Source organism: Cydia fagiglandana, chromosome 26 (genome assembly GCF_963556715.1).
Source record: "Cydia fagiglandana chromosome 26, ilCydFagi1.1, whole genome shotgun sequence".
NCBI classification, from domain to species: domain Eukaryota; kingdom Metazoa; phylum Arthropoda; class Insecta; order Lepidoptera; family Tortricidae; genus Cydia; species Cydia fagiglandana.
Window position 1 is genome coordinate 8,401,105 of NC_085957.1, and position 11,380 is coordinate 8,412,484.

An 11,380-nucleotide genomic window follows, 5' to 3' on the forward strand; every position below is an offset into this window, starting at 1 on the left:
TCCGACGTTACTATAATCGCGTCGAATGAGGGCCCCTATGACATTTCCTTCAAAATTCTTTATATATTTTGAAAAATAATTGAAGAAATATTTTTTTGCCGCGTTTTACTTACTTAAATGTTACATTTCTAAATAAATAAATTTATTGTAATACCAAATGTTGTTGCCCAGTAGTATTTTTAACTGTCATCTTTTGCATTGTAATAAAAAATATTTAGGTTTCTGACTACTTCAACCTGTCGGCTAATTCTGAAAATCACCCTTTAGCCCCCTCCAGACTATGCGCGTGAATCGCGGGCGAAGCCGCGAACGCGAGTGTGGAGTCGATTTCGCTGTCTGCGAAAATCGACTCCACACTCACGTTCGCGGCTTCGCGCCGCGATTCGCGCACGAGTGTGGAGGAGGCTATAGAGGTAATTCCATCGCATTAGAATCCATTTTTGGAAATGTCCGACATACTGAACTTTTTGGAATCACTCAAATACACCTACATCATACAACATACCTACTGTTTCATTAGGGGTGTCGACGTGACACATCTCATATTTTTTTTAAAGAAAAAAAAATGGAATTGAGGCCACTTTTTGCCAAAAAACATTTAGCATGTTTTCACTTTAGTCACTTGCAATGTATTCGAAACGTACTTATGTTATTTATAAGCTATATAATAAGCAAATAATAGTACATACACATATTTCAAATTTATTGGGTACCTACGGTGACAAGTGACATTTCAAAATAATTTTGCGAGATTTTGAGTTTTATTTTAAGGTTATAAATTGTACAGAGACGACATCTGTCACCGTAACCAAGCTGTTTGAAAAATAGTATAATTATGAAATGCAATGTTAAATTAAATATTATTGTTAATTAAGTAAGTAGTTGAGTTTAAATTAATTAGTATAATAGCTAGACATCACGCACACACGCACGGACACACACACACACGGAAAAAGTTCCGCCTTTCATTTTGTTTGTGAGCAGAGAGCCTACCGCGAACCACGTTCGAAGTTGAGCCTCTCTGTCACACTTACGTACGAATTTACAAGTGCGACAGAGAGGCAACTCGTCGAACATGGTTCGCGGTAGACCCTCTGCATCTAGAGCAACAAAAGTCTGCAGCGATTTTGATACCATACGCAGTGCAAGTGTCATTGTATACGTTATAATTAGAGATGCCCCGAATAGTGAATTTGGCCGAATACCGAATACCGAATATTCGGCCCCCTCTCTCGGCGGAATACCGAATATTCGGCCCCCTCTCTCGGCCGAATACCGAATATTCGGCGACCGAATATTCGGCATAACATGCGTACTTAATGAGTCACAATTATTACGAAAACTGTTCGCCAACAAAGCACAATGTTTGCTAAGATATATGTTTATGTTGAACAGAATGGAAATCATTTATTTACAAACAATACCCAACTAGCAAAATAGTCGTATAAGAATTGATTTACTCAGCCTGTAATCGTATAACAGCCGAGTTACGGTTGTTGAAACACCAATATATCGTATAATAGCGGTTAACTCGACTATTTAGCAATTTTCGCTAATTAGTGCTATAATCATGTCGTATAAACGTTTATAGCACTATCTTTTAGCACTTTTATTCCACCTTTTAATAAATGCTGAATTAGCGCTACTAAATCACTTTTATTCAGCATAATTGTTCTATTAAAATCATATAACAGCTATAGAATAGCTAATTGTCTGAATAAGGCGCTTTAATACAACTGTTACTCAACTCTCTTCTCTGTTGCTATAAAAGCCTATTAAAAGCAATCCAATAACCATTTGGCAACAATGCTGCTGTAACAGCGCGCTTATATCATAATTCGGGTAATGGGGCTCAAACCGCTGTTATAGGAGCTGAAGTGTATTTACAGGTTTTATTCAAAATGTATTCAGCTTAGAGTACTTTTAAAGAGTTTTGAACTACATTAACAGCACAAGTCAGCCATGTTGTACGTTTCAATATAGTCCGGTGGCCAACTGCATGAAACCCTACCTGATAAAAAAATAGAAAATCCTACTCTGTAGGGGTAGCTGACTTTTAGTAGCATCAACTGCTCTTGGTCGGCCACGGCTTAATTTCGCAAATTTTGCGTAAATGGCAAAATAGTGGCACAAAAATTCATCAAAAAAAAAAAACCCCATCGTATAATAGAATGAAACTTGCAGGGTAGGATAGCTGCCTTTGAGGACAGCAAAACAAAAGTGGTCAGCTACATCCTGTGTTGGCAGGTTCCTGTGTTCGACCGAATTTGTGGTACCACGTGACAACTACAATTTACCTCATCGAAAAATAGAATGAAAAAAACTGATTGTAATACCTACATTAAATTTGTTGACGTATGTCTTGGTCGGCCTCACCTTAGCGTGATAGCTTTTGCAGTCCGTCCGCATTAAAAAAAATGTGAATGGCAGCAATCTTACCATACAAGTGACATTCTATTTTTCTATGAAGTAAATTGTAGCTCACGTGGTACCACAAATTCGGTCGGACACAGGAACCTGCCAACACAGGATGTAGCTGACCACTTTTGTTTTTTTGATGAATATTTGTACCACTTTTTTGCCATTTGCGCAAAATTTGCCAAGTTAAGCCACGGCCGACCAAGAGCAGTTGAAGCTGCTAAAAGTCAGCTACCCCCACAGAGTAGGATTATTCTATTTTTTTATCAGGTAGGGTTTCATGCAGTCGGCCACCGGACTATAAATCCATAAACATGGCGACAACATGTGCTATAAGTGTAGCAGTAAACGCAGTTACTCGACTTATAGTCGAATTAATGAGATATAACAGAAACTAGATCGTGTAAGCAAATTTTTACTTATTTTAATTAATATTTTTTTATTGAAATTTAAGAAAATAGGCGGCCCATGAATATATATGAACCAGTGCCTTTGGTTTTATCAATAAAGTATTTTTCGCGCTAGGTTTTACTGTATTAAGTGTACTTACAGACAGTAAAAACTTATGTACACAATCACGGTAAAAATAAATGTCATGGATGACAGCAGTAAAAAAATACTTAAGTATCTTTTTGTTTTATTAGATAACGTGAAGACGATTAGGCCTCAAACTTAATCAAATAATTGAAATATAATCGCTTACCTGAGATCGTTTTTAGCACATATTTGTTGAATAAAAGCATTTACTGCACTCTTACACATTTAAAATGCCGAGTAAAAGCAATTCGGCTACTTTTACGAAACATTTTTGCCGAGAAAAAGCAGTGCGGCTGCTTTTATAGAACACTTTCACTGAGTAATAGCAAATTGATAATGTTTATAGAACAAATAATCGAATAAAAGCACTATCGTTGCTATTAAAACACTAGAAGCGCTTTATATCAACTTTTACTCAACTCTTACAGCATCGATTTGCTTCTTATACAGCGCTTACTCTATTTTTATAACACTTCTAGTCTGTATAAGTGCGCCTTTTCGCGTTGAGTAAACGCTTACAGGACTTTTATTCGACTGTTTTTACACCGTTTATAGCACCAAAAAGCGAAAATAAAAACGTGCTCTCAACTTTTATAGCACATAGATTTGCTAGTTGGGTATATTATTATATACAGTGGTACAACTAAACGAAATTAATAACTAGCTTAAATCTAAAATAGGCCCCTGAGGCATTGTACCAAGGATGCTGGCGGCATTTCCCCGCTGTATCGCAATACTGATACGTTGTGCGAGGTAGCCGCCAGCTCTTCGGTCACCAGTTACGTCAACCAGACGCTTCGCGATTTCTGCGAACAACTTACGCGCGCTGGGACCCCATGGACCTAGAGTTTCAACTCCAAATGGTACAAAATGGTACTCTCTACCGAGGCTTTTATATTACAGAATTAATTCATGTAGTTAGAATCAATCAAATTAGACCCATGATAAAAAATTAAATATTTTGGAATCAACAAATGTACAAAAACTTGCTTTCTTATATAACCACTTTCCAAAAATACATTTTAGATATTAAATATACAAGTTTTTGGTTATTTTTTTGTGAAATTTTTCTTTTTAGGTAGGTGTAACAGATATTCGGTATTCGGCCGAATACCGAATATTCGGCAAAGTGGCCGAATAGGCCGAATACCGAATAGTTGCCGAATATTCGTGGCATCTCTAGTTATAATTTCATAGACCCCTGACGAAGCCTGCGTTGCGGATATAAAAGTTTGGTCTCTGAATAAAGGTTACTTATTATGGTTTAAAAAAAAAATTCATAGAAGTTTGACGTTTAAAATAATACTTGTACTGCGTCTGCTATCAAAGTCGCTGCAGACTTTTTTTGGTCTAACTCTAAAAGATTGCTTTAAAGTAAGAATGCTAAAGCATGAAGAATTTCGTACATTGACACGACGTCCTTTCTCTATCGTACGCGATTAATTATATTGCTGTCCCGCTCGCACAGTGACATTGACCGCCGCGCCGGCATCATGGACAGAGGGCTTACCGCGAACCACGTTCGACGTGTTGCCTCCCTGTCACACTTACGTACAAATTTACAAGTGCGATAGAGAGGCAACACGTCGAACGTGGTTCGCGGTAGGCCCTCAGGCGTGGCTCACTCCTCGATTTCGTCGCTTTGCTACAGGTAGCTAACAGTACATCCGTTCCACACCAATTTTGGTGGCTAGCCATAAGCCGCGCGTGGTGCTGTCGCCACCTAGCGGCCATATCTGTCCTGATCGTAACAGACGCATTTTGTTAGAGAGTGAGTCTTCTGTACCTAGTACTATTATTTATTCTGTGTCATGGGCAAGACAGTAATTATGCGCGTGCGATAGAGATGCGAGACGGCCGGTCATTGTCCGAAATTCTTAGTGCTTAGCATCCTTACTTTAGATTTAATAGAGTTAAACTTTACCCCCCCTATTCATAAACGCGCTACAAGCCTCAATTAGCTAATAATCGTTTGTCCTTATCTGTCATTTTGACTTATGTATTTGTAAGAAAGGAATAAAACATAATTTAACCAAAAAGAATAGTATAGAGGGGTCCTGTCACAGTAAATTTACTGCCATCTATCGACACACGCCTAAAACTCAAAATGAGAACGTATAAACTTATCAAAAACAATGTATATATGTGGATAAATGATTTTATTATTTTTATATCATTTTGATCCATATTCATTCACCGATATCTATGTGTTAAAATTGTTAAATGTAAAACGGTGTCGCCACGCCATCTAGCCGAGAATAGGCTAAAGGTGTGTGCGGCGTCTATCCGAGAATGACTTTTTCTTGATTTCCGAGGCACGTTTTTTTCCTTAGACTTTATTCATCTTATACTAGTACCAGATATATATATAACTCCGTATAAGATAAATAAAGTCTAAGAAAAAAACGTGCCTCGGACGGCCAAGAAAAAGTCATTCTCGAATAGATGGCGCCATTACCTTTGGCCTATTCTCGGTTAGATGGCGGTAACGACACCGTTTGGTATTTAACAATTTTAACACATATCAGTGAAAGAACATGGGTCAGTATGGAACAATAAAAATTAAGAATCATTTATCCGTAAACATATTTTGATTATTTTATATATTTTCAATTTTATTTTAAGTTTTAATCGTATGCCATCTGCAGTAAATGTACCGTGACTACAAAATTGACAATGACAGGACCCCTCTATACTATCTATTCTTTTTGCTAGTACGAAGTTACATATAGGTATGTCTTTGATTTAACTAAATCAGGCCCGTTAAGTTTTATGAATAAGGGGGTATTAAGTAACTATTAGTAATGTGTAGGTACCAACTCGTGTATGTGTATGTAATGTTGATGGGAGTATAATTAAGTTTTCTTTTAATGTCTCGATGTAAATGTTTTACCTTTTTGAAGCGCTGGTGGCCTAGCGGTAAGAGCGTGCGACTTTCAATCCGGAGGTCGCGGGTTCAAACCCCGGCTCGTACCAATGAGTTTTTCGGAACTTATGTACGAAATATCAATTGATATTTGCCAGTCGCTTTTCGGTGAAGGAAAACATCGTGAGGAAACCGGACTAATCCTAATAAGGCCTAGTTTCCCCTCTGGGTTGGAAGGTCAGATGGCAGTCGCTTTCGTAAAAACTAGTGCCTACGTCAAATCATGGGATTAGTTGTCAAGCGGACCCCAGGCTCCTATGAGCCGTGGCAAAATGCCGGGATAACGCCAGGAAGAAGAAGATACAAATGTTTTACCAAAGAATCTCGCAATGATGTGCCAAATAATAAAATAAAATACCTACTACATATTTCAAGTCCTTGTTGTTTCTTATTTACCGATTTCCTTAGTACTTGGTTGGGTCAAAAACATTCTGTGTTCGCGTCTTTCCTGTAGACATACACCCACAGGAGAGAAAAATGTACAGTTCGCGCGAACACGCTAGTTTTCTCTCCTGTGGGCAATAGTTAACAGCTTGTGGGCATGTAAGTAATGATTTTATCATAGCCTCCTAAGGCCCAGCCATACAAATGAAAAATGCAAAATTTTTCACAGAAATTTGAACCTACAATGCAGGAAATAGAGCTCGTTTTCCGTTGTTCAAGAACTGAACGAAACACGGCAAAAGCAACTCTGTTCCAATCGAATATTATTAAAATTTAATTGAACTGAATAAGTACTATAGGTAGGACGTTGGGCCTCAGGAGGATAGTTCTCTAAATAAAAAGAGGACTTTTTCACGTGGATAAGGGTTAAATAAGAAAATTAACCTTTATAGCCCTTAACTCATGTGTATGTCTACAGGAAAGACGCGAACACAGAATGTTTTTGACCCAGTTTAGTTCTAGTTCCGCACTTATGCTTCAGAATAATGTTGATGATGTAGAGCAGCGGTCGGCAACCTTTTAGCAGCCAAGGGCCACATAGTAGGTAACGGCGAGTAAGTTGACGCGGGCCGCATTTTGTTAATATTTATGACTTTATCAGACATTGCCGTTACATAGCCAGGGAGGCTCGCAGGCCGCAAGTGACAGGTTCACGAGCCGCATGCGGCCCGCAGGTTGCGACCGCTGATCTAGAGGATTGATAAAAAACCGGGCAAGTGCGAGTCGGACTCGCGCACGAAGGGTTCCGTACCATAATGCAAAAAAACGAAAAAAAGCAAAAAAAAAATCGGTCACCCATCCAAGTACTGACCACGCCCGACGTTGCTTAACTTTGGTCAAAAATCACGTTTGTTGTATGGGAGCCCCATTTAAATATTTATTTAAAACAGAAGTTTTTAGTATTTGTTGTTATAGCGGCAACAGAAATACATCATCTGTGAAAATTTCACTGTCTAGCTATCACGGTTCGTGAGATACAGCCTGGTGACAGACAGACAGACGGACGGACGGACGGACAGCGAAGTCTTAGTTATAGGGTCCCGTTTTACCCTTTGGGTACGGAACCCTAAAAAGTACCCTAGATATTCCCCGAACCTCAAACGATTTCCATACCAAATTTCATCTAAATCGGTTTAGTGGTTTATGCACGAAGCGGGAACAAACAGTTACTTTCGCATTTATGATAGAAGATAATAAATAAATAAATATTATAGTACGTCACAAATAAATGCTCTTACTGGGATTCGAACCCAGGACCATCGGCTTCACAGGCAGAGTCACTACCCACTAGGCCAGACCGGTCGTTGATGATAGCCATTATTTCTTTTTTTTAAGGTTCCGTACCCAAAGGGTAAAAACGGGACCATATTACTAACAATAAGACTTCACTGTCCGTCTGTCTGTCACCTGTATATCGTGAACCATGATCTCCAGAATCTTGCGAACTTGACATAAGATTGACAAATAAAATGATACCAGGAATATTAAAGAATAAATAGTACTTAAGATATGCATATACTTATCGATATCATTTTATCGACAAATCATCAGATCGTGCGGATGCGAAATTGACAAATTTCGATGTTAGTATGCAGGTTTGGGGGCAAGTTGTTTATTTCAAGAGCTCGATCGGTTGACGCCATAAATCTAAAATTTGATTCTGTACATGTGAGCGTGATTTTTTACCGTTTTTAGGGTTCCGTACCCAAAGGGTAAAACGGGACCCTATTCTAAGACTTCGCTGTCCGTCCGTCCGTCCGTCTGTCACCAGGCTGTATCTCACGAACCGTGATAGCTAGATAGTTGAAATTTTCACAGATGATGTATTTCTGTTGCCGCTATAACAACAAATACTAAAAACAGAATAAAATAAAGATTTAAATGGGGCTCCCATACATTCATTCATAGGCCTTTCAGTCTATTGCAGACTACTTTTTGACCAAAGTTAAGCAACGTCGGGAGTGGTCAGTACTTGGATGGGTGACCGTATTTTTTTTTGCTTTTTTTTTTGTTTGTTTTTTTTGCATTATGGTACGGAACCCTTCGTGCGCGAGTCCGACTCGCACTTGCCCGGTTTTTTAGAGTTCCGTACCAAAAGGGTAAAACGGGACCCTATTACTAAGACTCCGCTGTCCGTCCGTGCGTCCGTCCGTCTGTCACCAGGCTGTATCTCACGAACCGTGATAGCTAGACAGTTGAAATTTTCACAGATGATGTATTTCTGCAGCCGCTATAACAAATACTAAAAAGTACGGAACCCTCGGTGGGCGAGTCCGACTCGCACTTGGCTGGTTATTTATTTATTATATTTTTAGCGGCCATTGCCTGCTGAAGTGCAGGTTCGGTTCCCGTGCCGCACCACATGGCCCGCGGCGGAAACCACTGACGGATATAGACATCTGTTTACGAAACCAATTACTAGCACAAGTGTATTAAACATACAGGGTAATTTTTAAATGGGTCAATAAGATAATTTACCAAGTTAATCGGTACAAAGTTCTATTTATTTTGCATTTATAACAAACGTATGTAAATACGTTTAAAAAAATATGAAAAATCCTAGCGGATATCAATTGCATATTTTATTGACCGAGCGAAAGCCAAGGTCTTTATTTCAGCAAGGGTAAAAATGCTTTTGTACGCCCGGATACCCCGAAATTTTGTGAGCAATGATTAAATTGATTTTTTTCGTCGATTCCATTTTTGAAAAATTTAAACATGGCGGCGTCCTACATTTAAATTATTCACTTAACAGTTATGGTCGTCACAGAGCCACTATAGTTTATTTGGTTACCTTTTTATATTGACTGTACCATCGTGTGCCGGATATTAGCGCAGACTGTACCTGTTTACAAGATTTCCTCGACACGGGGGCCATGTGGCTCGTGCTGGCTACTGTGACCATCACGCAGCTTTCCCCGGGACATTCCTCAATTCGACCTGAGGTGGATGAGCTAGCTGTATGATGACGAAGCCTGCGCTGTGGATCTGAAGGTACCTAAGTATGCTGTTATTATTATATTGGTTCTTTTGAGTCAGTAACATAGTTTATATTTATTTGAATTGAGTTGAATTGCGTTGAGTTGAGTTGAGTAAATCCAAGCTAACTTTGCATCAACGTGGATACAAGAGCGAGCGAGTGTCATAAAGAAACATTATATTTTCGTTGAAATTGCTCATTATCGATGTCATTACAACACTTTGTCATTGCACTCATTGCGAATATACGCCATGTAGCCCATGTAGGGTTTGGTTTGACCTATGCATTTAGTGTCTTTACTGTAAGCTTGTGTGATTGTGTGTAATTTTGCTTTTATGTAGTTGTGAATAAACAGATTTTATTGACAGATTTTGGGACAAAAATGTATGAGAAAGATTTTAACTTCGTATATGACATCATATACATAGTCATAGGTCATTCATATAGTTACGAACTACGAGTGATGAATGGCTGTGATATGTTAAAGGATGACTGACGTAAGACCGGGCCGTGTCCGGGCCGGAGCTTCCGGAGGTTACTTTTCTATGACATGACAGGCGATCACGTGAAAGTTTCCTTAGAAAACGATGCGCCGGAAGCTCCGAAAGTTCACGACCCGGTCTAACGTGAGTCAGTAACGTGAGAACAGTCCAATCCCCTATACAAACTCGTATTATGTATACCTAGAGTTGTTATCTAGAGTGTACATAGGAAAGTTATGTACTTATCAGATATCGTTGTATATTGGAAAAGGGACTTGAAATGATTACATAAATGCGTCAACAATTAATAATACGGAAATATCGCTAAAATAAAACTTGCATTTATCACGGGAAAGTCCCGCGGAATGCTCCTGCGGCATGGTCACCCTACTCCGTACAAAAATAACCTCCTAATTTGTTTTATAGCGCTCTACGGGACCAGATCCAGACACTAACCTGCGTCTTTGAAGTTTTTACTCATTTACAAGGAAACAATTAATTTAATTCATCACAATTTAACTTTATATCTGCACAAAATAGACCTATAATAGGCAGGGTGACTGCTATAGTGAATGGCCACTCCTAACAAATCAGAAAGAGACAAGCCAATTGAAGTCTTATTGTTAAGAGTGGCCAATTAATGTAGTGGCCAATAACTAGCAGTCACCCTAGATTAAATCAAGTATTGTTATTATTTTTTCCCGTCAGCCAGGAGACAACACTGACACAATATATCAGAAGAGCCACGGTTGACTAATATTCTGGTGACCCATCAGAATCAGAATCAGAATCAGAAATTTATTTGTATAACATAGGTAATAAATACAGGTGGTACTTATACATAATGCATATTTACCAATATATATATATATATATATTTATTTATATTTGCAAAAATGCATATTTGATTGATTTAAAATATTAAAAGCCATTACTAGGTTTTAGGGATTTTTTTTTCTAAGACAAAATAAAGATTGATAAGAAAAAATGATTTAATTCCCGAAGATTTAATTTTTTACACAATTGTGTAAGAATAAGATATTATTGCAGGTGACTTGTACTTCCTTTCGGGAATTAAATCATTTTTTCTTATCAATCTTTATTTTGTCTTAGAAAAAAAAAACCCAAAAACCTAGTAATGGCGTTTAATAGTATAATGGCCTTCGGGCCGCAAAAATATTTGACACCATTTTGACACAATCTTATTTGTAGATATCGAGCCATAGAATAATAGGTTGTCACATATTTATGCGTCCTTCAAAGAGTACATAGTATGTTTGACATCGGAAAATCACTTCCCAAGCCTTCCCAAGCAATGTGCAAATTGGAGAATATTCCCAAAAATTACACAATTATGGGAAATTTCCAGGAGAAATTCTCATGCAAGCTTAGCTTCGGTTCCGCCTTCCAAATGTCCGGGACCCCATGGTCCTGAAATTTTTTTATCCTGTTTTGTTTAACCTGTCTTATGGTACAATAAAGTGTTTACATACATACATACATACATAAGTAAAAGACAGACAAGTGGAGCCGCCATTAACAGGCGTTCCCCTCTGTCGAAAATAGGCGGCCAATGGTCAACCTCATGTCAAC